The 26,145-nt window shown below is 35.9% G+C and overlaps 1 protein-coding gene and 1 long non-coding RNA gene across 4 annotated transcripts in view; both read right to left on the reverse strand.

Moving 5' to 3' along the window:
* GPC5 (glypican 5) overlaps positions 1 to 26,145 on the reverse strand; it is a 2,038,323-nt gene that overhangs the window by 1,032,436 nt on the left and 979,742 nt on the right. The gene's annotated exons all lie outside the window — the stretch shown is intronic.
* LOC140512772 (uncharacterized) overlaps positions 1 to 26,145 on the reverse strand; it is a 110,002-nt gene that overhangs the window by 26,828 nt on the left and 57,029 nt on the right. Inside the window, exons 2-3 of the long non-coding RNA XR_011969905.1 lie at positions 13,878 to 13,981; positions 11,842 to 11,915 (exon numbers count right to left, since the gene is read on the reverse strand). This is a non-coding gene — a long non-coding RNA (uncharacterized lncRNA). The remainder of the gene's footprint in view (positions 1 to 11,841; positions 11,916 to 13,877; positions 13,982 to 26,145) is intronic.

Below are 26,145 nucleotides of genomic sequence, written 5' to 3' on the forward strand. Positions count from 1 at the left end.
CCATCTTAACTCCATTGTTTCTGTCATTGAGAAGTCCTTCCTCCATCATTGTTGCCACAATACAACAAATGCCCTTTCTGTCACAAATCTGGGCTTTCATAGGCAAATCCCCATCACTATTCACTCATTGAATCTCTCAACACAGAGGCTTTTTTATGTTAAATACCTTTTGTAATAATGCAAAATTACTGCAAAGGCAAACTCCTGGAATTCAACTGGCAACTATTCAAAATCAGTAAAAAAAAAAAATATTCAAAATAATTAAGCTAAATTTATGATTTAAAAGGTGAAAGTTATTTTGTCCTTCTGCCTATGGGTCTTATTTCAAAAGTTTGAAAGCATTTAGTTCACTAACTCCACATATGCCATCTTTGGAGTTTTTAGGTGTCTAAAAGAGTCACACATTATCATTGCCTATTGGCACTAAACTCATTAAATGTTTAAGGCAATGGACCTAGTCCTGCCTTAAGAAAAAGACTTGAATAAGATTATTTCTAGCTTATTTTGAGATTTAATTTTCCTTTCTACCCTAAATTTCTAGGTTCATTTTATAAAACATTTAACTGCCAAATGTAATTTTAGAACCTAGAAGCAAAGCAATCAATCCTTACTATTTTCTGAGAAAGGTCTATATAAATCTAGTAAATAGTCTAAATAAATTACCTTTGGAAGAAAGTAACTATCCAAATGAAATATTCACAGTGGATTTGCATTTTTCATCCCAATGTGGCAAAATGCCCTTCTGTGCCAAGAAGAGAAGAATGTTAGCCTTTATTTGCTTCTCTTATTTCCCTGTGCTGCCAGATATTGACTACCAGGTGAGAAAATTATTTTGTGTGTTCAAGGAGTGCCCAAATAATGCCAAAACCCACACCTTCCTGCCCTCTGTTTGGCAATAGTAACAGTAAATTATTTATAAGCATTTTATGTTTGGATAGAATATAAGCTTCTTGAGGGTAGAGGCTTTAATTTTTTTGTCTTAGAATCCTCAACATATAGAAATTAGTAGTACCTAATCAATGTCTGCTGATTGATTGCACATAAGCCTAGTGAGGGAGTTTTACTTCTTTTACAGATGATGAAACTATTACTCAAGAAGACAAAATAACTTATCCTAGTAGTTATGTATGTATATTAGTTACATATAATAGTGTTAACATAGCAAACATAGTAAGTGGGTAGCCAGGGAACAAACACAAGATTTTTTTTTTCCTGATTCTCAAATCAATTGCATTGCACCATACAATGAGTAAGGTTAAAACAACCCGATGAACACCAGTAGGGCACCAGTCCATAGATTTCCTATGGACTTCTCTATGGAGTAACTTTCCTGTGAAAGTTGATAAAACTGGGAGTAGAAATGAGAGTTTTCCAGAGAAAAAAGAACACTGGACAAATGGTAGGTTGGGTTTGGCTATGTCATCAAGCTTAATAATATCCAAGTCCCAGGGAAATGACAAATTTGGACAAATTGGAATTTTCCTTATTCAGTTTAGGGCCCTGTACTGGATCCTCCAAACTTGAACTTCAGATCTCAATTCAGATCCCCTGACCCACCTGGATTTGATTGTGCTGATTTTTCCCAGTCACATCTTATAATAGCACTAGAGATTATTGTAATGCAAATGCCATACCCATAGCAGCTGCTCTGAATATGCATGCATATTTCCAGGGAAAATTACTAAAATATAAATAACTTTCTTCCTCAAAGGCAGAACCAAAATATTGATTCAGACACCAGAAAGTCATTTCTACCATTGTGTAATGCTAATGAGATTAAAAATCTTCTCCACCCATTAATGGGCCTGCCCATTAAGGGGAGTTTGATTAGGGGAGATTTGCAGGAAGGTCCACACCTTTTGTTACTGAGGCACTGGTTATCAAGGGTTGTGATGCCCTCTAACTCTGAAAAATGTGTAAGTACTCTGAGGTGAAGTTTTACTTTGGGGCTTACTCATTGGAAGTGTTGGTCCACACAAGGCTCTGGGTAGCAGCTAAGGAGTCCCCTGGCTCTGAAAACTCAGATACTGGTGCTTCTCTCTCTGGTAACTATATATGTAATAGACAGTTGGGTCTGTCTGTTGATATGTAATGTATGTATTGCTTAGGGTCAGGCAATTGGAAACCCTGTCTGCTGATCTTGATTTCTCTGTTTGAATTTTCTTCTTTTTTTCATAGTTGTTAAACTTTTACAAATTATTTTCTTTACAACAATCATATGTGGTGGCACAAATATTAGTATGCCCATCTTTTTTTTTATTATTTATTTTCAGTGTTCTACAATCACTACCATATAACCTAGATTTTCCTTTTCCCTCCCTCCCTTTCCTTCCCCCCTTCCCCCCTCTGTCCATGAGATGGCATAAAATTTTATATAAGTTCTACACATACAGTCCTATTAAATACATTTTCCCCATAGTCATGTTGTATAGAAGAACTAAAATGAACAGGAGAAATCATATCACAAAATAAAATGTAATACAAAAGAAAATGATCTGCTACATTCTGCAATTAAATTCCATAGCTCTTTCTCTGGATGTGGAAGGCATTTTGCCTTAAAAGACCATTGGGAATTTTTTAAGTCCTTGCATTGCAATGAAGTTCTAAGTCTACCAGAAAAAATCTTTGCACACTGTGGTTGTTGCTGTGTACAAAATTCTCCTGGTTCTGCTCTTTTCGCTCAGCATCAGGCCATATAAGTATTTCCAGGCCTCTCTGAAGTCTTCCTGTTCATCATTTCTTATAGCACAATAGTATTCCATTACATTCATATACCATAATTTATTCAGCCATTCAAAAATTGATGGGTATCCCCTTGATTTCCGGTTTTTGGCCACCACGAAGAGTGCTGCTATAAATATTTTTGTACATGTGGGAACTTTTCCCATTTTTATGATCTCTTAGGGATACAGTCCTAGAAGCAATATTGCTGGGTTGAAGGGTATGCACATTTTTGTAGCCCTTTGGGCATAGTTTCAAATTGCTCTCCAGAACTGGTGGATCAGCTAACAGTTCCAACTCTCCCACATCTTCTCTAACATTTATATCTTCCTGTTTTGTCATGTTAGCCAGTCTAATAGGTGTACTTCAGTCTAATATGGTACTTCAGAGTTGTTTTCATTTGCATCTCTCTAATCAATAGCGATTTAGAGTATTTTTTCATATGACTATAGATATCTTTAATTTCTTCCTCTGAAAACTGCCTTTTCATATCCTTTGACCATTTATCAATTGGAGAATGGCTTGTATTCTTGTACATTTAACACAGTTCTCTATATATTTTAGAAATGAGGCCTTTATCGCAGATACTAGTCGCAAAAATTCTTTCCCAGATCTGTTTCCCTCCTAATCTTGGTTGCATTGGGTTTGGTTGTGCAAAAATTTTCAGTTTCATGTAATCAAAATTATCCATTTTGAATTTCATGATGCTGTCTCTTGTTTAGTCAAAAATTCTTCCCTTCTCCATAAATCTGATAAATGTACTATTCCTTGCTCCACTAATTTATTTATAGTATCATTCTTTATACCTAGATCATGTACCCATTTGGACTTTATTCTTGTGTACAGTGTCAGGCACTGGTCTATGCCTAGTTTCTGCCACACTGTTATCTGGCACTGAATAAGTAAATTAATTTAGGTAAGATTGTCATTTTTATTATATTGGCTCAGCCTACCCATGAGCAACTGATGTTTTTCCACTTACTCAGATCTCTTTCTATCTCTTGCTGTTGTGTCTGTTTTTATTTTCTCTGAAGTCACTTAGTTTCCATGAACTAAGTGAATGATATATGTGCTTGATTAACATAGATTTTTGACCCCTGAAAAGATGCTTTCCTTTTAGAAAAGCAGATCAAAGAATCTGTGATAGCACGGCCTCCTCTGTGTGTCAAGGTGCTTGCTTTTACACATGGTAACAAAGATGTGTATACGCATCACCAATCCGGGGAGCACTGACATGCCCAAGCCTTCCCTCTGTTACGCCTCCCCAGAAACAAGTTCCCCTGGGCAAAATGCATTCCTCTCTCACTCAGGCTAGCTGCTCCACCTCAGCTCTATCTCACTCTTACTTCCTGTTCCACCCATTTGTCAAGGTTCTTCTACCATGATGTGTGACTCAGGCTCCATCACAACAGTCAGCTGGACCAGAGCTCAAAGCTGGTGACACAGGCTTATTAATGGGTGGAAAAATACAAAAATACAAATACAAAAATACAAAATTTCTAATTTCTTCTTTTATGAATTTCATTGAATCATTGTAAAATTTCTTTGTTGTTCATGATTTTTAGATTCATGTTTTTTAAATTCATGAATTTTTAGATTCAGTTCCATCTGGTTAACTTTTCTTTGGCTTGTAGTATTTGCTCAGAGATCTCTGTTGCTTCTTCAAAAGTTTAATATCCATTCTTCCATCTAGTTTTAGGATCCCTATTAATTTATCAATCTGTGCTCTAGTTTTTATTGTTTTCTTCCTCTTGAAATCTTTGACATTTCAGTCTTCTTTTGTTCACTTTCTTACTCCTCCCTTTTGGGGAGTATGCATACTTTCAGGGTTAGACTGGAAAGTAGCCCTAGTTTCTTCCTACATTGAGATTTAGGTTTCATTGGTCTGGATATTTGCTCTGAATAGTTTCTGTGGAAACAAAAATTAACCCTGTTGAGTTTCAGTTCCCTTTTCTTTAGGTCCAATGTATCTACTGACACTGGCCCTGGTTCTTCCTTGTCTCTCATTTTCTTCTCTGAGTTGAATTGCATTTTGGCTAGGGTTAAGAGATGGCATTTAGGAAAAATTATTTGTAGCCTTAGGAGTTACTAAATTTGGGGTCACCATAGTACATACTCACCATCTCTTCTTCATAGAGGAGGGCAAGGTCAATGTTTGCTACTTGCTACAAAGGGTATGTGATGGGCAGAGGCTACACTGGCAAAGTCTGCATCAGGACTAGATCCCCATTGGCCTGTAGATCAATTTCTACTTACTAGACACGTTGGCTGGTGAGGGAGAAATACTGAATAAGTACTTTAAAGATAAGTATTCTCTGATACTAACTCCTAAGGTTTTCCTTTGTCTAGATGATCTTTTTGTTCTTTTATTCTCCACTACACTTGGAACACTATTCCTCCAAAGGGTACAAAATTTTCTTCAAAGATTTTGCAAGTAAGCAGGATCCAGTAAAAAAAAAAATCTCTCTGCCACCTTGATGGTGTGACTAAGACATGTTATCAATAATATTTTAATGGGGGTAGACAATAGAAAATTACTTTGGCAGCCAAGGATGGATAGGCATGGTTAGGTTGTTTGAGATGCATAATTGAAGGAAAATTCACAGTTCTATTTTGGAAAAGAGACTACATACTGCATCTCTATTCAAGTGGCATTTGAAGATGGGTGAGGTAGGAATGATTGATGCCTATAAGGATCATGGAGATGGAAAGTAGGAAGAGGGTTATATTTTAGCGATTGGGAAGTTCTCTATTCTTTTGGTTAGGAGTACCAGATTTTGGCCCTTCTGTTCCCTCAGATTTATTGCCATACTTTTTTGTCTGGGCCTATAGGGATCAATGATGATTTAGATAAGTGTAAGTTTCTTCTATGGCACTCAATCCTGGAAAACCATGATAGAGTCAAGAGTACAGTCAATTATTTAAACTTGACCTTCTCTGTTGGTTTCTTCTCACCTGTCTTGAAACTCTAAATCTCTTTTGTCTTATGAGTGAGGGGTCCTTCATTTAATTCTATTGATTCAAGTTAATATATTTTTATCCTTTTTTTCATGCTTAAACTCATACTGCTTCTGATTTTTAACCACATTCCTTTCTGCTCCAGTTCTACCACTATCTTCCTCCTGCTACAAAAACTCTATTATGAAAGCATCTCTTACTCCTTTTCTCAGTCCTCATTTTTATTACTTCTTTGTATATAATTTGATGCTGTCAACTATTGCTAAAAATGAGAGAATCCTAGTGGAAGATTGATAGATATTTTCTAATAGGTAGAATATAATTATTATTTCATAAATAGAATAGGATGGAGGAAAGGAGAGAGGAAACATGTCCATGAGCATATGAGCACAGGCATGATTGTGAGTGCTCTGTTGTATATGTGTGTGGGGAGGATCTGAAGGGGGAAATGAATATATAAAGGATAATTATGGCCAAAGTGAAACTTGGTGGTTGAGAGACTCTGAATGAGAGGTCTTGCCCCTGAATTGTAGGAGCTCAGACATAAACTGCTGGTGCTTCAAGCCCTGATACTCTATATCACTGGGTCTTGGTGCCAATCACACACAACAGTATCCTAATTTGAGGACCAATGAAGAAATAGCACTCTGTGGTAGGATTAAATGCAAGATTGCTACAAGTCTGAGCCTGTGGTGGTCTCTGCACATGAAAGAAAAAAAATTGGGGGAAAAGTCAATAGAGCAACTGTCTGAATGTGAGAGTGTGTGGCTAGGAAAATGCATTATGCCTACACTATCTTTTCTCTTTTTTCTTTTTCATCATTCTTTGCTCTGAACATGCTTTCAGTAACTCCCCTTTGCCTGCCAACAAAGTAGATAAAATACTGAACCTGGAAGTCAAGATTTTCAACAGCCACTTTAGCCTTATCTTTTATTCTTTTATCTTTTCCCCTTTTTTGCATATTCTGTTTTAGTCAAACTGAACTCTTCACTATCTCTAAGACTTGCTCTTTTTCTCATATTAAATCTTTTCCCTTTCCCATCTATTAATTTTCTTCATTTTAGAGACTAGTTCCTTCACATAATTTTCTAAAAACCCTAGGTAAAAGTGATGTTTCAAAGCATGTTACCCAGATCTTTCCTTTGTACCTCTGCTACTGAAACTTATATCAGAATTATTTGTGCACTAATAATTGACCATAATATAAAGCTATAAACTTCTGAGAACAGGATTTATGCTATAAGAAAAAAAATCTCTAGCACTTAGCCCAGGATCTTAGTGATAGTAAAGGACTGATAAAAGTTTGTTGAAATGAAATGGATTGTAGAAAAACTGATAGGATAATCTAAATCTTAGCTGTTTCATACATTCACATATTCCTCTGATATCAACAGAATATTATAGTCTGACCTTGAAGGGATTTCAGATGTTATCCCACCCCAACCTATAGCTATACAGCAAATTCTTCCTCTAATATCCTTAAACTCTGGTCATCCAGCCTGTACTTGCAGATCTCTGGAGATCACTCCCCAGAAAGGTAGTTCATTACTAAGCAGCTTTTCTTTATGTGATATTATTTTCTATTATGCTAAATTCAGCATATAATGATAATTTATTTCAATACTTCAAGAATCTTTCATGTTAGTATAAGATGCTTCAATCACCAACGTAGATGATAAACCTATTATATCTTAGTAGATTTATTTAAAGAGCTGTGATGTAGCAATGTCCCCAAATTCATCATCCTATGGTCAATATGGTATTGAGCATTTTCAAACTTATTTAGGCTGGCTGTGAAGTGATAGTGATATATCATTTGCTGGGTGAATGAGGAGGTAGTGTTTGGAGGTGGGGGCATGATTTGGCTACTACCTCTTGGGAACATGAAGAGAAATATCACCCAGTCTTATTTTAGTTCTTTAATTTACAAAGATAATGGTGAACATTTGATTGGTTTGCTGAAGGCAGTGTGCTTGGTGCAATGGGTAGCAAATGATAAGAAGCAGGTGCTCTGAAGAAACCTAATTCAGCGACATTGTTGTTCAGACATATTCTCCCTCTTCCATGGGAGTCAAAGCTCTGAAGGAAACAATGGGTGAACTGTTCCTCTCTGGTGTCTAAGTGTAGCAGCAAGCACTCTAACACATTCAGGAAGGTCTGCTGGCACAAGTTCTTAGATCTGCTTTTCTAAAAGGAAAGTAACTTTTGAGGGGTCAACCGTCTAATTACATTTACCAACAGAGAAAATACAAGCAAAGAAATAAAGACCAACAGACAGATCCAACTCTCTGACCATTATATACATACATATGTAGTTACCAAACAGAGAAGCGCCAACATCTGTGTTTTCAAAGCTGGGAGGCTTCTGAATGGCTACCCAGAGTCTCATCTGGCACAGGAACTTTTTTCCAAAGAGTAAGCACCAAAGCAAAACCTCATCCTAGAGTATGTACACACACACACACACACGTGAGCACATACACTCACACACACGTGCGCACATAGACACACACATTTTTCAGAGCTGGTAGCCCTCAAGACCCTCCAGACCCAGCGCCTCGTTAATAAAAGGTGTGGGCCTTCCTACAAGCACAAGCCTCTCCTTCCCTTAATGGGTTCCACCTGAGGCCTATTAACTCATTAACATTTCACTAAGCACCAAAGTAATTTCCTGTACCTACTCTCAGATGCCTATAGGGGCCGTCACTTTACTTCCAATGAATTGTGCTGGCTAGCCTCCTTTCTTACCCCTCCTGCATTGGTAGTCTGTCCCTTCTTACTATTGTTTATCCTATGACTAAGATGAAAGAAATTTGCACACCAACTTCTATTTGTTACTTGGGAGATATGGCTAATGTAGTAAACTGATCCTACACTTCTGAAGAAGTACATCCTGAGTAGGAAAGTATTGAACGATAATTTCTTCTTTGTAAATTACCCAATGAGTGACTCTCTGCCATAGTACAGATTCTGTAGCCAGTGCTTACTGGACCCAAGGACAATCATACACTTTCATTCTAGACTAGTAGCATTTAGCTTATTTTGAGAGTTAGAACTGCCCTTTTGGGATTATTTCACTTAGCAAGAATTAGATTATTTATATTAACAAGTCAAAAGCCTGAAAAAAAAGGAGAAGAAATTATCCTGTTGTGTCCTGTAGGTTTTTCCCTATTTTCTCTTTCCTACCTATTGCTGCAAGTGGGCTTACTATATCACAGTACAACCTGTTATATTTAGAGCATCAGATTTCATCCATTCTGTGGGAATTCTGGGTAACAAATGGGGAATTGGCCTCATAAGCACACTCCTAATATCCTCATTCCTCAGCATGTTACATATGTTATGTTCTCTTACTGGTGGTTTTTTTTCCTATATTTTCAACTGAGACTCCTAATTTTATTAGCCCAGTATAATGATTCTCACATAGGCTGTGTTCAGTAAATATTATCGGATAACAAGTCAAACTATAGTACACATGAGAAATCTCATATAGTCAAGCTATTTCGGGATAATGGCTGGATTTGCACTCAGGAGAGATTTTGGTTCAAATCTCATCTCTATCATTTGCTAGTTGTTTCACCATGTGCAAATCATTTAACTCTTCGCAGGAGTCCATTCACTCATCTGTAAAATGGGGATAATAACACCTATAGAAATTCCTAAGGCTGTGAACATCAAAGGAGAAAATGCTTGTAAAGGACTTTGCAAAGACTTCTAAATGCTAAATCAGTGCCATCTATCATTATTAATCAAGAAGGTCCTTCTTTAGAGACTTCTAAATTCTGCCCTCACCTTTAAATTTTAGCATGAACTTGAGATATTAGGAAATATCAATATTTGTTGCTCTATTTTATCATTATGTAAATATTATGGAATTTAAAGAAATGTTGTAGAATGCATTACACTTTCAGGTACATTTTTCCATTTTAAATGGGAAGGGAAAATAAAGAGATTACCTCTTTATACCCCAAGGAAATGGGAATAAGTGGCCAGTGAGTAATTTCCAAGCCTTGGTAAGGTTGATGAAGAAGACATGACAAGGGAAATATCATATATTGAAAAGGCCCCAGTCCTTCTTTCCTGGTTGGTAATCTCCTTCTTTGCCCTAACTCTGTGTTGTAATCTGTGAGTGTGCTTCTTTGTTACCTCAACTCTCCATTTAGGGCCTAAATTAGATCCTGACCTCACTTCCTCTTTCACACTTCTATTTCACTACAAGAGTTAGATTTGTGTTTCTACCAGCTGCCCTACTGATTTTTCCTTTCCTTAATGCTCTGGTGCCAATGTCCCTTGTCAACAGAAAATAATGATATGACTGGATACAAAGTATCTGTTGTACCCACAGCCAAAACAAGTGAAACATCATTTCAGTTATTTACTCAAATAAAAATATCTTGGTTTATTCTTCCCTGGGTCTCAGTTTTCTGATCTTTAAAATGTGGGTGATTTGACTGGATGACTTCTAAGACAGCTACCAGTTCTAAATATATAATCCTACTATCAATTTATTAATTATTATACACAAGTTGGGGAGTGGTAGTGATGCCCTGAATTTTTTGATGACTCATTTCACCCTGAGAAAGAATTTATGGGTTTTTTCTAAACTCCTTTTTCTTAAGTTATAAAACATCAAGTGGTGCATATTCATTTTCTTCCTCTTTTTAAAGCTGGCTTTCAAATACTTCTTTCTAAATACATATTTCCCTTATCCATTGCATTGAAAAGAATAATGCTTACCCACCTGTCACTCATTTAATATTCTTAGATATTATGGCTGTCAGAACAATCAAGAAAGGTACAAAAAGAGTTAGAGTGGAACATGACCCACCTACATCTTCATGATACTTTCCCCATTATGCAGCTAACAAGAGTGATTCTACATCATGAATCCTCCCTGCAGCAATAGCAGCAGCAGTAGCAGCTCAGATCTGACACATATGCAGAATAAACTAGGTTTTAATTTCTTTACTGGTCTTTTGCTCAGTACCGGGGAAACATCTGATAGATATGTAGATACATAGATACATAGATAGATACATAGATACATAGATATATAGAAAGATGAATGGACAGATGGATGATGTGTGGTAACATGAAAAGACTGCAGGGCTGCCCATCACAAGACCTGGGTTCAAACCTCAGCCCTGCCAGTTACTAACTCTGTGATACCGGGTGGCACTTTAATTTAGGTGGTTTGTTTTCTTCATGTGTTAAAAGAAGAGACTGGAACAGATAACTTCTAGCTATAAAGTTATGATAGTAGGATAATATTTCTCTTTTCTTAAATCTCATTTTTAATATTAATCACAACTTTCAAACAAAACAAAACCCCAAACCTGAAGCTATGTCTACACATATTATGGGTTTAACCAGTTTGGATGAATCAAACTACTCAACAGGCTGTGTCTCTTCCTCCAACCTGTCCTCTTGTGCTGTTTTCAATAAAGTCATAGAAGAGAGGGAATTTGCTTGACACTTGGGATCACCCATTTTCTTTCTGTCACAACTCTTCTCTTTTTATAAAACCCCCACCCCCATCCTGGGTTTTGACTTTTTTCTCCTTTATTTTTAATCCCCCTCCAGCTTCCGAAATGTTTTGCTTATGAATATTCCTTTGCCTATCATGTCCTTCCTCCTAAACATCTCTCTTCTACTCTGTTTCCCCTGTTCTTTCCTATTTCTTTTATGAGTCTAATGTATTTCTATACAGATGTATGTATAGGGAGAGGGGGGAGGTTATTGTATTCAATCTTCCTTTACCCAATTCAGATGAAAGTGGAGCTGTGAAGTTAATGGGATGCTTGTTCCTCACCCCTTCCTCTAAAGCTTTAAACTCTTCATTTCATGCATCTCTGTGATTCAATAGCAACTCCCTCTCCTGTTTCTTTCTTTCTTTCCCAGGATGTTCTCCTGTCCTTTCTATTTTTGTCTTTTCCTAAGACAGTTAAACAGACTAAAACCGCCCACAGACCCTCTGTCATTTCAACTTTTCTCTATGACCCTCAGAAGTCTTTGGGTTCTGAGAAGACATTTGTTTCTTATTCTCCTATTAACATGTAAACATATTCTCCTCTTAACATATGTAATATGTATACATTTCTATGTTGTTGTTTTTTTCTGCTTCATGCTTGCATTTCTATATCCAAATATCTATCTACTTACTTCTTATCTTTTCAAAAGGAATACTGGAAATCCTTTCTTTGATTAAAGGTTCATTTTCTTTCCTGCTGGATAGGCTAACACAAAGGAAGAAAGAGTCAGGATCCAAAAGAATTTTGACAGATTTGAGCATTAGGCTGAATCTAATAGGAGGTCATTCAATAGACACAACTTTAAAGTCTTTTACTTGCATATGAAAAATTTAACTTCATAAGTAGAAGATAGAGAAGCAGCCAACAGTTGTTATGAAAAAAAGACCAAGGAATTTTAGTAGAGTGCAAATTAGTACTAATCTACAGTGGCAGGCAAAAAATTAATGAGGTCTTAGGCTGTGGTAAGCTTTCTGGATCACGGGGATGATAGTCTCACCCCATTCATCCCTTCATCAGATCTCAATGGTCAGCAAAAGGATAAAAGTAAAGTCTTATACCCAGGTTCAAAAAATCATTTTCACAAATAAATGATGGGGGTAATATGGCTAGACAGCAATTCATGTGAAAAAAGATTTGTGGGTTTTTTTCTTTTTTGGTTATTGTTTCCCCTGCTTCTGTTTTTATGGCTTAGAAGCTCAATATGGTTTAGTGGTTAGAAAAAAAAATATAATGCAACCTTAAACTACGGTGAAAGTTAGGTCTACAACTAAGTGCTTCAGAATCTTGTATTCTGCCTTGAGCAATCTATATCTGGATTGTGTTCAGGCAGCATACTTTGGGAAAGATATGTGTGAGCTGGAAACCATGCAGAGAGGAGTGCAACTAGGACAATGAAAAGGAGCCCTGAAATCATATCCTATGAGAATCAGTTGAAGGAACTGATGATATATGGCCTGGAAAAGAAAATACTTAACCCAGGGACATCTAAAGTGTTTAAACAGCTGTCTTGAAGGGGAAGAATTAAATGTGCTTTGCTTGGTCCTAGGCGGCAAAACTGAGGTCAATGAATATTAATTGTAAATAAACTGATTTTGGTTTAATATAAGAGAAAATCACATAACAATCAGGGCTGTCCAAAAGTAGAATGGGCTTCCTCTAATTCAAGATCCTAGCATGAGGAGGGTAGAGGAGTAGGGAAAGAAGGGAAAATCTTAAAACAGACGTTATGGATTTTGTAGAAGGGATTCCTGCTTACTTAAGGATGGGATAATACCCTCTGACATTCCTTCCAACTTAACAATTAAATATATTTTATTACTATGCTCACATCAGGTATATCATCCCCTCTAAAATTACCACAGGATACTGGGAAGTAACCCTCATTGAACTCACTTTTCCTGCTTTTCATCACCACTGTTGCAAGATGAATTATCTTATTTCATATAAATTAAACGGAAATGAACACTAGAATTATATTGAGTTTTCTCTTCTTTCATTATTTTCTTCCATTCTATATTTTTGCCCCATTTCCCTGTGCTCTTTGTCATTCTCTCCTTTCCTAAAAAGTTGTTTAGTTGCTTTTCAAGCTACTGTTTTAAGATAAGCTCTTACAAGAAAACTCTGACTAAAAGCCAAAACAAGCATGTCATCATTTTGTTCTTAGTTTCTTCCATCATTACTAGTAGTAACAATATCATATTAGATAGAATCTATTCAAGTTATTAACCCGAAGTTTCAAATGCTAGCTGTGTAACCAAGAACAAGTCACTTAACGTCTCTTGACCTCAGTGTCCTAATCTGTGAAATGGGAAAATTATACTAGATGATCCCTAAAGTCCCTTCCAGTACTCTGACCTTTCTACCCTGAACAAGTTATATCTGATTCTTACTTAGAGACTTAAAATACTCTGAATAAAATAAAAATAAAATATATGTATTACAAAAAGAATAGCCTTTAGTATCCCAAGACACACTTTAAAATTCCACTTAAATAAGAACTGTCCTACGCTTTTGTGGCAAGTTTAAGGTTCAGTTTAAGCAATAGATGAAACTATCACAGAAAGTCATCAGTGTAAATGCTAGGTACTTAATGCTGAGATTTGCTATCAAGATAATGAAAAGGAAGCCATTTATTTTTTAAAATTGTGTTTCAAATGAGATACTCACTTTTTACTCTCATAGGTTCTGGTGAACTCTGTTCTGCATCAGTAACCCATCAGATATAATGTAATATACAGCAATTTGGTATACTTTCTGCTTTGGGGATTTCCCTTGATTAAACAAACATGAAGGATGAACAATCACTGATCTTCACATAGGAACAGTTCTACCATGTCAGAGAAAGACAGAAAAAGCTCTGGCATAATAAAATAAAATTCATGGGGTGCCTGTCTCCAAGTTGAGCTTCATTTTTAGGCAGCTATCCAATTCAGTTACAGCTCTAACACTATCCTCACTGTAGAGCAAAAAAATAAATAAATAAATAAAATGAAAGCTTATCATAAATAAATTCCTTCTTTGGAATTTATTTCATTTGTCTCTTACTTTCCTTAATCAGCACTTCTATGGTGGTGATAATCAATCCTCAACATGTAGTATTCCTCTCCCCAAAGGAAGGAAAATAAGTATCATTGATTGTTTGCAAATTCAGGGCACCAAAGTAAAACTTAAATGAGATAATTCAATTAGAAAAGATCTATATTTGAAAGTCCAGCTCACTGGCAACCTCTAGGGCAAGGACTTGTCACTTTCATCAAAAGGAACTCTTAATGATCATGGTGGGTTTAGAAGTAATCCAATAAAACCGCAAGAATAGCCTAAAACCTTTGTGATTATAGGGAATTTGCTTACTTATGTATCCCCAAAGCACAGATCTCATGATTTCTGGATAAGAATCAACATAATACCCCCAGATACCAATAGTATGTAAAATCTGTGATTAATCAATCAAACAAAAAGTGTTTATTAATCACCTGCTGTGAGCTAGGTGCTATGCTAGGTTACATAGATGCAAAAGAAGTTCCTGCCCTCAAAGTTATAGAATCTCTCTATAGAAAGAAATAATATGTACTCATAAAAGTATATAATACATTCAGACTAGCATTTTCTTCCCAGTAGTGGCACAAAGGAACATTTCTACAGTTTACATGGTTTTCCTCATTTAAATTCTCCTTAGAAATTTAATTTAACAAACAGTTATTAAATTCCACTCATGAATTTAGTTCTATAAATATTTATTAACTTAAATGATATTCAGGAATTTTATTCAACAAATATTTATTAAGTATTGTATATACTGTTTGGCACTGGGAAGACAAAGGAATAAGCATAAAGAATTCCTGCATTCAAGCTTGTATTCTACTGGGGGACATAGTACATTTATAAGATAAGTCAGTTCAAGATAATTTAAGTGGGGGAAAGAGTACTAAGATCTAAAGTTTTCTATAAGAGCAATCGACTGAGATCAAAGAGTTATTAGGGATTGACAGCTTATATATATATATAATTACATATATATATAATTACAGTTATTGGGGATAGATAGCCTATACTTATTTACAAGTTAAAAGAAATAATAGCTAGGTCAGTTTGCCTGCACATAAAGTACAGAAAAGGAAGTAATGTGAAATAATTCTGAAAATTTAGTGTGGAGTGAGATTATAGGGGATTTTACATACATATGAAATTGATGATTGAGATTTTATTATGAAGAAAATTGGTAGCCATTGAAGTTTCTTGAGTCAGAGACTGACATGAACAGATTTGCAATGTAAGAAGATGATTTTGACAGCTCTGCAGAAAATGGATAGGAGAGGGGAGAAATTAGAAACATGAAGAATAAATAGAATGTCGTTGCAATAGACAAGACAAAGTGTGATATGAACTATAAATGAAGAAAAAGGGATGATGGCAAAAAGGTTGTAAAGATAGAATTGATAGATCTTCACATCCAATTGGTTATGGGAGTGAGTGATAATGAAAATTATAACACCAAGGTTGTGAATCTGAGTGACTTAAGTGCAGACCCCAAACAAATCTATCCTCCTGTTATTATTAATTATATACCTATCATTTACAAATTTATTTGCAGTTTTTTGGATATGTGAGACTAAAAATTATAAACCTGAATTCTTACCCAAAATTTTCACCAAATTATTTCTGTCACTTCAGGCAAAGCACTTCGCTAATTTGGGTCTCAGTTTATTTGTCTATTACATGTAGATTTTATTCACAATTTATTATTACCTACTTTATTGGATTATGAGAAGGAAATGAGAAAATGATGTGAAAATGCTTTGAACATGTATAAATATGAAGAATGAACTCTATTACTTATAAATATATAATAAACAAGTATTGTTATACATATAATTACTCTTATACATAATTATTCTTATTACATATATTTACTATGTATATTACATATATTTGTTACAGTTATAAATTTAAAAGTTATAAATATGAAGTTAAATGAGGGCAAGCACTAAACAAAAACACTAATCAAAATTATAATTAGAGTTCTTCTATATTCTCCTATCTCCCTCTTTAAATACCGCTTTTTTTCATACTGACTCTCTAGTTTCCTCATTTACTTTGTGGACATTTCCTGTATATATCTTTTCTATGAGGTACAACCCATTCCAGGACAGCTAGGTAGTGCAGTGGACAGAATGCTGGTCCTGGAGTTATAAAGACTCATTTTCCTGAGTTCAAAGAAAATCTCAAATACTATATGTATAACCTTGAACAAGCCATTTAACCCTTTTGCCTTAGTTTGCTCATCTGGAAAATAAGCTAGAGAAGGAAATGGCCAACAACACCAGTATCTTTGCCAAGAAAATCTCAATTGTGATCGCAAAGAGTTGGACAGAACTAGAATTTCCAAACAACAACAATGTTGCATTCACCTAATCCTCCCATTGGAATGAAGTCTGATAATTTTACACTAAGCTATAAGCAGTTGCTAATACATATTAATAGCTATCAAGAGACTACGATAGCTACAAAATAAGGGATAAAACTTTAATCAAGTAATTCTATACTACTTTGGCATCAAAATTATTCAGAGCACTTTCTCAGGATCCCTTAATATGGTGACTTTATACTGTCAATGTATGACACCATATTGAAGAATCATGATTCTTTTGAAAACTGAGGTGATGCCCATCAATTGGGGGATGGCTGAATAAGTTGTGGTATATGAATGTAATGGAATACTACTGTCTTTAAATCAAGAGAAGGATGATTTCAGAAAAACCTGGGAACTGATGCAAAATGAAGTGAGCAGATCTAGGAGAACATTGAACACAATAATATCAATATTGTAAGAATAATTACCTAGGAAAGATTTTGCTACTGTAATCAGTTTAGTGTTCCAATGCAATTCCAAAGCCAGGGGCAGCTAGGTGGAACAATGGATAGAGCACTCTGTTTGGGATCAAGGACTCATCTTCCTAAGTTCAAATCTGACCTCAGACACTGACTAGCTGTGTGACTCTGGGCATGTTGCTCAACCCTGTTTGCCTCAATTCCTCATCTGTAAAATGCTCTGGAGAAGGAAATGGTAAACCACTCCAGTATCTTTGCCAAGAATATCTCAAATAGGGTCACAAAGAGTTGAACATGACTGAAAAAGAACAGAACTGACTGCATGAAGAAAAATGCTATCTACATTAAGAGTAAAAGCTGATGAATTCTGAGTGCAAATTGAAACATAGTTTTGTTTTGTTTTTTTTACTTATTTTATTTTTTATAACATGGCTACTAAGTTTTGTATGACTTCACATGTATACTTCATATCCTATGGCTTGCCCTCTCAGTGGGCAGGGAACAGAGGGAAAGAATTGGGAAGTGAAAAACAATTTAAATGAATGTTAAAATAAAGTATAATTACTTTTTTAAAAAGACTGGTGAGACTGTGATGACCATTACGTTTTCAACTTGTATCACTCCAAATGACAAGTTGTTTTGATTTATTATTCACTTTCTAAGCAACATTTTCTTTTATTGTATAAAAGCAACATTTTAAAACTAAACCTCTTTTGACCCAGCAATACCACTTTGAACGCTGTATCATACAAATGGGAAAAGGACCTACACGTACAAAATATTTATAATAGGTCTTTTTGTGGTGGTAAAGAATTAGAAATTGAGGGGATGCCCATCAATTGGAGAAAAGGCTAAACAATTGGAAGCATATGAATGTAATGGAATACTGTTGTGCTATAAGAAATTATGAGCAAGTGGACTTCAGAAAAACCTGGAAAGACTTATATGACTGTTGCTGAGTGAGGGGAGCAGAAGCAAGGAAACACTGTACACAGTTACAGCCACATAACTTGATGACTAACTTTGAGAGACATGACTCTTCTCAGCAATGCAAGGTGCTAAGACCAGTCCAAAAGGCTCATGATGGAAAATGCTATGCACATCCAGAGAAAGAATTACAGTCTGAATGAAGATTGAAGCATTAAAATAAAACTAAAACAAACAAAAACCCATCCTCTAAATGTTGCTTTCTAATTCTCTATCTCCTGAATTAAATAAGTTTATGTTCATAGTTTTGTTCATACTTTCTATAATTAAAAAAAAAACCACTAAAATATCTCTACTGAGTCTTTGTTTCAGGATAAAGTTTTATTTTATTTGTTTAGTTAGCTAGTTTTTCTTCATATGACCTCTACCAAAATCTTAATACTTTGTCTCATTACGGCATTAAACCTATCTATGGGGTTAAGTGACGTTTTTCTAAGACTGTGTTAGGAGAGGATAAGTCCTAGCGATTGCGTGCTATCAATCTGGAATGATGTGAGTATGAGTTTGGCAGTATTGTCTGTCTCTCATCTAAGGATCATGGATTTTATATGAAGAACTGTTTTAGATTCTGGCTAACATGTTTGGTGGTACATTGGAACTCAAGAGCACACAAAGGAAGGCAGCCAGGATGATGAAGGATTTTCAGATTATATTAATATGGATCATTCATTAATCAATCAATTGATAAGCATTTATTAAGCACCTTTTATGTGCTAGACTTTGGGGATAAAAATCTAAATGAAACAGTCATCAAAAATCAACTAGATGTAGTTTGGACAGAAGATTTTAGAGAGGGAGGAAATGATAACTTCTTTCAATGATTTAAAGAACTACCATGAAGAAGAGTGTGATTTTTTCCCTTTTTGTGTGCTCAAAGTCAAAACTAGACATAATTAGTGTAAATTATAATGAAGATTTAGACATGATATAAAGAAAGTTTTTCTTATAGTCAGAGCTATGTAAAAATGGAATGGTAGTAGTCTCAGGAGGTAGTGAGGTTTATTTTATTGAATTTTGCAAGGAGTGGTTAGAGAGGCCCTGTCCATGATGTAAGAGAGATCCTTGTACAGGTGTGAGCAGGGCTGGATGGTCTTATGGCTCCCTTCCAGCTCTGAAATTCAGTGATTCTCTTGCTACGTTCAGATACTCAATATCAAAAAGTTGGCTAACAGGTGACAAATCCATTCAATGAAAGTAACTCCTGAAGAACAGGGGTGTTAATCTGAGTTCATGCCACAGAAATTCAGTGATTCTCTTGCTATGTTCAGATACTCAATATCAAAAAGTTGGCTAACAGGTGACAAATCCATTCAATGAAAGTAACTCCTGAAGAACAGGGGTGTTAATCTGAGTTCATGCCACAACCTGATGCTACACAAATACAGATCATGTAAAGTATTGAAATTGAATAACTACCTATATATTCATGCCCTTCTTCCATTTGTTCTTGATCAGGTTCCTATTTGTTGATTAAAAACAAACCAAAATTTTATTTTTATTGACATAGGGCATCTTCTTTTGGGCATAAATTCTTACTAAATTAGATCTTATTAATCAAAACTTCAGAGGCCTACAATGTATGGTGGCTTTGGAAATGATACAAGAATGATAACTATTATTATTAAGTGCAACTCACAATTCTATAGAATCTTGTGTTTGCAAAGCACTTTGTTCACTATGACCATGTGAGACAGGTGTAATATTATTTTCCATTTAATGAATATATTGCTTACCAGTTCCTGTGTCTCATGGCTACTACAATCTAATGTGGGAGGAATCTAACATACACATTAGTATAATACAAAATAATAGATAATAAGTATGTAAGAAATGCTACATGAGTTCTGAGTCAGGGAAAAGTCACTACCAACTCTGAGGATAAGTGATTGATAGTGGCTCAAATTTACCAAATATATTTTTAAAGAGAAAAAAGGAAGAAGAAAAAAAACCCACTATTTTAAAATAAAACTTAAAACACTGAAAAAAAATGATGTGCCATGCCATGTTCCATACTCATAGCCTCCCTATTTCTTCAAAAATAGGATTTTAGATGAGAAGGGTATTGTTGGTCAATCATCATATCCTTCCAGATCCTTTGACTCCTCACCTCCTGTCTTCCAATTCTGCTCTGTTTCTACCACTTCTTGCAGTGATTATACCTTACAACTTTTCATTACTTGAAATTACTTTTTATCCAAAAGCCCAAATTTTAATTCTCTAAGGCCACAAAATTATATTCCTGTTTAAATACTCTTTCTTTGTGTTCTTCTTTTGATTCTCAGAGGAAGGAGTACTGCTGCGCCCATAGCTTCACAGCTTCGATTCTACCCATATACATGATTTAATTGCTCTATCAATCACTCTTTCATGAATCTTCTACCTCTCCCTCTCTATTGGTACTTTTCTTTTAGTCTACAATGGTGCTAAGGTCTCCTCTATCCCTAAACAAAACAAAATAAATTCTTCACTTTCCCAGTTAACTCTTTAAGATTTTCATCCAACTTCCATCACAGTTTTGTTCCCAAATTTATCAAGGAGATAGCAAGACACAATCTGCCATGATCTTTACAAGATTCTTGTTGGATATAGGAGCACAGTAGGTAACAGTGCCCTCTCTCCTTCTCTGCCTTTCTAATTATAGGGTTCAGACTTCTTCAGTGGACATAGAATATCATTTCCCACCTGCCCTGGAATCTCATGGCTTCATTGAAAAGAAAAGTATCTTCCCCTTTTTAAAGGTTTATGGATCCTTGCCCTAATATTGTGGTACTTTCATTCAGCTGTGGGCTATATTAACAGAGAAAAACACTACAGTTTTCTCATAATTTTATTTATATTGACTTGTCCATTTTCCTTTCTGCACCCACAGAGGCAGAAGCAAACATCGTGGCCACAAAGATGAAAATGACCAGTTAGTTTTTGGATCAACTCCAGACCAATGCTCAGAGAACCCCTAGGCAGTGATTGATTACCATGTCTGAGATCAATGCACCTCAAGAGGCCAATACGCAGTTTGGTTTTGGAACAACAACGTCTTTTGGCCTGTGAATTTTAACCGTTTGAAATCTATTTGTTTTGTTTTCCTTTCCCCAGAATCATGTGCCTTTTCTTCCTTTATTACATGCCAGAGCAAAAGGAAAACAAACCTGAGTTTTTGCCCATGAGGGCAGTTGACATGTAGCTCTAACAGGAGAGTTCCTGGGCAACATGGTGGACCCATCATTTCAGTCCCAAGGCACAAAGTAACATTTTGCAACCTAATTATTGACTTTAGCTTTTCCAGTTTGAAATGACTAGGGGTAGTTTGAAAAAAAATTAATGTGATATTATAAGCTGTAATACATTCATGTTTAAACTCTTTCATCCTAATTACAGAGAAAATGCAAATTTGAACTTATTTCCCTCCCATTTGTTTGGTCTCCTAATTTAATGATTGCCAGCGAGTGGGCTGAAGTAGTAAATATATGCATAAAACACTTTGGCAATGCACAGCAGATAGAGACAACCCATGGCAACCAGTGAAAACTGTGGGCAGGCACTTTGAAGCACAACAGGCTACATATAGACAAGCTAGTTAATTATATCCCTGAGGAGTGGGGTTGCCAAGCCATGAGAAAGTCACCTTTCATTAGGAAAATAAAACAAAATAGCCACAAGAAAACAAGCAGATTAATGGAACCTCTGCATATTAATACTGAACTTTTAATTCCCCCAGTTCTAATAAAATAAGCATAAAGATGGTAGGAGATAATTGAAATTACTTCATTTTTTCAAAGTTCATTGAGTATGTCAAGAAATTTACGAGGTTCTTGAAGTCTGATTTTGAGCATGTAATCATCGCTTTCTCCCATGAATACACCCTAGTTCTTTATCTCTCTCTTCCTTTTACCTCCTCTTCTCTCTCTGTCTCTGTCTGTTTCTCTATCTCTGTCTGTCTCCCTGTCTGTCTCTACGTCAGTCTCTCTCTCAAATTCCTTTTCCTAATGCATATTGCCTTTCCAAATTTGTATCCAAGTACAAACTTTTTTATCTATGATTTTTCTTCATTTTTAAATTCATGTCTTTTAAAAGGACCTATCCACACAGGAAAATGTAAAACAGCATTTACAGAGAAAACAGAGAAAAACCCTCAATATATTTTGAAGTGAATATTTAACAATGTAAAATAACTTGCCAAAAGGGAAGATCACATTTTCCTTTTGCTCATTTGAAATAGCAGTTGTTGACAATAGCCATTGTTGATTTCTGAGTTTACCCAAAGTCAAAAAGGGTAGGAAATGCAGAATAATTTCTTTTTCAAAGAATCAACATTTGCAAAAATGCGAACATGCTGAGACCAAATTAACTTGCCATAAAAAAGTCCTTGCATCAGGGAAAGCTAAAGAAAATTGGATGATTTTTGTCAAAATCATGCTAGAACTTGATATGTTTAATAAGAATATCATTCCTGAAGATTATTTTCACGAACTTCAAACAAATTATTTTTTGATGAAGAATGGAAATTACAAATAGGAAAAAAAAAACCTGGAAAATTATGTTAGCTTTAGAGCAAAATAACCAAACATGTCAGTTAATTATGTTAATAAACAAATACAAGAAACCCTGCTAAAAGAGATACTGGTCTAGACCAAAAGATGGAAACCAAAATAAAACAAATAAACCCCCACATATTTACTTAGGAGGGAAATGTAATGATATTTTTAAGAACACTGAGATATTTGTTTAGCAGTGAAGAGCTGACCTTGTGAAAATAAATGGGCGAGGAAAGTAATAAGAAATTATCATTGAACATTGAATCTAGGAAAAGATATATAAATGAAGAGATTTGGGGGTGTTAGAACCCTGAGAATGCCAAGGCAGGATTGGCTGGAATGAATCCACACACTCAAACCTTCTCATAGTCAAGTGGCAAAAAGTTTATTATGATGCTAATAGAAGCAGGCAAGATTTCTTAAAGGACCTAAAACTTAATGGGAATGAATCTAAAGCTAATGTATTAATGGGTCAGGGAAAGGAATAATTAAATAATACAAAAGTTCCTGGTGTCTTGGGAGCAAGTATCAATGAGATATGTTGGGGGAAAATGTAGGGAGTTTTGCAGAGATAACTTTGTTGATAACAGACATTGAGGGAGAAAATACAGTTTTGTTTTGTTTTTTGTTTAGTTTCCAGAGGCATGGACCTTGGGCAGCTAGTTCCAGGGAAAGTCCTTGCACCATCCAGGGAAAACCACCACCCTATCATGCATACCCTCACAGAATTTTCACAGATTTCTATTAGTACAGGGTAAAATCTTGAATGGTATTAGTGCAGTGTGGGAAGAAAGGAAAGTGGCAAGAATTTATTAAGTACTATTTGCACCGTGCTAAGTGCTTTACAAATACTATTCTGTCTGATCCTGGGAAGCAAGTGCTATTATTCTCTATTCTACATTTGAGGAAACTGAAGCAGACAGACATTAAGTGACTTGTCCAGGGTCACGAGTTAGTAAATGTCTGAGCCTGATTTCTTTGTTGTTCTTTTAAAACTCTGGCCTTTCTGACTGAAGGTCCACCTCTTTCTCTCTCTACGGTGTCACTTAGTTGTTAAGAAAAATGAAAAGGACAGAGCTTAGAGTAAGAAGACTTACTTTATCTTTGAATATCCTAATATCTTGAGGAGCTAAATACATTTCAAATTTTGATTTTACTTTCTTTTTCCTACTGTCTTCCCCTACAAAGCAGCCTTATGAAGAATTTTAAATACTGTAAGTGAAGTTCTATGTTTTGGCAAGCCAGACAATTTATTTTACCCCTGATCGTTTACCAGTCTACACTTCACCTTAAAACCATTAAGTCATAGATTTAGAGCTGTGAGGGACCCCAAAAGACCCACTAGATTGGCCTCCTTATTTTATCCATGAGGATCTGAGGCCTGTTGCAGTTAGCAGTTAAGTGCCATTTTCAGATCATACAGATTGCAGGGTGAGGATTTGAACCATTTCATTTGATTCCAAATCCAAATTCAAAAAACAGGCACTGGGCTTAGCAATTAGAATGCAAAAAAATTCAAACAATAATCCCTGTCAAAGATTATGACTAGGTACATATAAGATATACTGTACACAGAGTAGAAGAAGATACTCTGAAAGGGTTTAACACCTGGAAGGAATTGAAAAAGACCTCTTCAAATGGTGGGATTTTAGCTGAGTCTTAAAGGAAGCCAGGAAAGCTGAGTCAGAGGTGAGCAGAGCATTTCAGGGGTGGAAGAGCTAGCTCAAAGGCAGAGAAAAGGGAGATGGAGTGTCCTCTTTGAAGAACTCCAAGGAGGCCAGGGTCAATGGATCATCAGTCGGTTGGTTGGTTGGTTGTCCTTTTTTTCTTGAGGATAACATCACCATAGGGTCAAGTTACATGTTGTCTATCTGTGACTGTGACTTAAGCAATATGAGCTTAAAATGCTTTACCACAGGTCAGGCACAAATTTTCCAGGTGAACACTTGGGGGTGGATATTCTAAATTTGTGCATCTTGGATTTCTTTTGAGTTACTTCAGTTCTTCTTAACTCATAGAGCACAGAACCTTCTCTGATGTGGGCATGCCATGCTGGGCAGTCCCGTGCCAGCATCTCCCATGTCACACAATCCATTCCAAATTTCTTAAGAGAGACCTTGAGAGTGTGTTTGCATCGCTTCTTCTGAGCACCATGTCAGTGCTGCCCTGTGTGAGTTCTCCATAAAAGAGTTTTTTAGGCAAACATACGTTTGATATTTGAATAACATCAGAGTTGCACTCTCTAAAGCAGAGTTTGAATTCTTGGCAGTTTAGTTCAAGAAAGGACCTCAGCATCTGGTATGTTATCCTACCAGGTGGTCTTCAGAATATTCCTAAAACAATTCAAATGAAGGCTACAAGCCAAGAACAAAGTGGAAGGAATGTGGATGCATGATTTTTGTGGCTGTTCCCAGATGACTATGCACTGAGTGCAGCCTCTGAAGCTGAGATACAACGAAGTATGGATTATTTCTCTGCAACTTGTACTCATTTTGGCCTAACAATCAACACCAAGACAACACAGGTGCTCCATCAGCCAGTGCCACACCATCCTCACATGGAACCATTATTTACAGCAAATGGAGAAATTGTCAGTGTGTAGGTAAGTTTGCTCACCTTGACAGTGTACTGTCTTAGGGATGAATACGTTGATAGTGAGGTTGATGCACACATTGCCAGAGCTGTCTCAGTGTTTGGAAAGTGTGGAAGAGAAGAGGTATCACGCTGACTACCAAAATGAAGAGCTTTGCGCTGACCTCATTGTTCTATATCTGTGAAACCTGGACAGTCTATCAGTTACATGACAAAAAACTGAATTGCTTCCTTTGGATCACAAAGAAAGTGGAGGAGAGTAAGGTGTAAGAAAACAGAAAAAGTAAAAGCATCCAGTTATGAAGAATTTTAAATGCCACACAAAGAACTTTATAGCTGATCCTGGATGTAACAGGGAGCTCCTGGAGTTAATAGAGCAGAGGGCAGACAAAGACAAACCTATGATTTAGTCACCTTGCCCATTGGATTAGATTGAGGAGAGACTTGAGACAGGGATACCACTTAGAAGATTATCTCAGCAGTGTCATAGGCAAGCAATGAAAACCTGAAACGAACATATATGACATATGTTGGGAGGGCAGAAATGATTTTATTGGATATGTGGGTTGAATGAAAGTAGGGATTATAAATTAACACTCAGGTTGCTCCTAGGAGAATGATTATACCCTCTACTTTAATAGGGAGAGACACTATACTTCACTGGAGCTAATTATTTTTCATTCTTTCCCCTTCTTTTTCTCACTCTTAACTCTAACTTTTATTTTCTTAATTTCTTGTATTCCTTTTAAAAAATGACTGCTTACTTGTTTATGTTGTCATATAGGTATCAGGGACACCTATGTTTGATACTTGGCAAAATACTCTCATCCAGGTTTACAAATGTTACAGACTTCCTTCTCCTGTACTTTTATCTACCTCACTTGATTTAATTTTGAATTCAGTGTTACAGAGCTTTGGGAATGGTAAGCTGTTCTATAAGAGGTACTAAGAACATTTCCCTAGACTTTTCAAAACTTCTCATGCCACATTGAAGA

This window comes from Notamacropus eugenii, chromosome 6 (genome assembly GCF_028372415.1).
Source record: "Notamacropus eugenii isolate mMacEug1 chromosome 6, mMacEug1.pri_v2, whole genome shotgun sequence".
Taxonomy (NCBI): Eukaryota; Metazoa; Chordata; class Mammalia; order Diprotodontia; family Macropodidae; genus Notamacropus; species Notamacropus eugenii.